Here is a 1,672-nt window from a genome sequence, read left to right on the forward strand (position 1 = left end):
TTAAAATCTGCATATCATTAAAGTAACCAAATAAGTCACCATCAAAATCTAGAAACCCAGGTTTGAGTGAGATCTCTGCAATCAGTATCTTTGTGCCAGGCAGTTATGAATTTTACATCAGTATGTCTTCTGTCAGTGGTAACATCAATCTGTAGTGTAGTAATCTTGAAATTGTCTTTATGAAGCCTGGCTGCAATTTTTCCATACTTCCTCCTTCATTATTATCCAAATTCCAGGGGTATGAAACATCTGCATTTGAGTAGGGATGGCACTAGTGGCAAAATCCTTATCTTGGGACTTTACCTCATTTAAAAGATTTCTCACTGCACTGTTCTTAATTCATGGTTCTCTTTAATCAATAGTTCTGTCAGACCCTTCAAACCTTTCATGAAAAATGACTGGAACTCTAGAGGTTGTAATTTCATTGTAAAAAGATAATGCTTCAGAAGGCAAAATCTATTCCAACTACAGCTCAGTAATGGCCTGTGCCGAGAGTACAGATGCCTCAGCATCTGGACAAAGTCACCTGGCAGTCATGGACCCCACACTACCTCACTGCCCTGCTCACTTCAAGAATGGTGTCTCCATGTCTTTTCATGTTGTATCCACTATTTTCCTTCAGCTAAGAAGATACAAAGGAAAGAACTATATCTACTTAGAATCATAAATTTTTGACTATAAAAAGGTACATATTTCCATTTGGATATCTAGTTAGCTCTTGTGCTAATTTACTTAAAGGCAGACATGTACATTTAACCTTAAGTGAAGGTGGGCAGGGGAGGGAAAGTGGGACATGCAGAAATCGAGGTCTTAAAATTAGATTATATTAGGATGGGAGGGTTCAGAAAAATGGGAGATTGCACCAGTGGTTTTGTGTGTAATTGGAGAGCTCATGGCTGGTCATGCTAAAAGATACATGAGTTTTCTGGAATACAGGTAAAAATTGAGGCAAGTAAGTAGAGAATTTTCAAAAATTAAGTACTTACTTTGCACATTAAGCTAAGCTCCTGATTTACATGAATTATGTCATTCAGTTCCCACATTAAGGAGTAAACTGAGGAATGGAGAAGTTAATTGACTTATTTTCATTACACAGCTGATAAAACTGTGGGTGCTGTGACTTATATTCTGCCTGATACAAAATTCAAACACTTGATCACTGTATTATACAGCCTGATACAGGCTGGGGTTTTCTGCTTTTATATATCTATGATTACCCAGTGTAAAATCATATGCTGGCTTCCAATATCTGGACTTTGTTTTCATGAATAGGAATGCCACATTCTTTCAAAGTTTTAGATTCTATTTCATAAAGGGAACTTGATGAAATGTAACAGGTACAGTCCCAGCTATGGCATTTGCTAGTGGTCCAATTTCAGGGTGGGATACTTAGCTCTCTGAACCTTCGTTTCCTCATATACAGAGTTGAGCAGAAAATGCTTACCTTGTAGAGATATAGTAAAGATTAGAATAATGACTATAAGGCATCTAGCACAAAGTACAGCCAAGAGCAGGAACTGGATAAGTTTTTATATCATTATTCATTTCTTTGAGTCTGCCAGCAAGGCTTTTGAGTAATCCTCTGTAGTTATGGTCAGAGCTCAGCTGTCCAAACTGAGTTACAGATGTCACAGAGCACATCCTTCCTTTATTCCCATGATCCTCTAGGCGA

General features: G+C 37.7%; 1 pseudogene; it reads right to left on the bottom strand.

The window, feature by feature from the left end:
• The window catches only part of LOC101590361, a 2,080-nt pseudogene extending 1,568 nt beyond the window's left edge, over positions 1-512 (bottom strand).
• Between the last annotated feature and the right edge of the window lie 1,160 nt (positions 513-1,672).

Source organism: Octodon degus, unplaced genomic scaffold (genome assembly GCF_000260255.1).
Source record: "Octodon degus isolate 3935 unplaced genomic scaffold, OctDeg1.0 scaffold00091, whole genome shotgun sequence".
Taxonomy (NCBI): Eukaryota; Metazoa; Chordata; class Mammalia; order Rodentia; family Octodontidae; genus Octodon; species Octodon degus.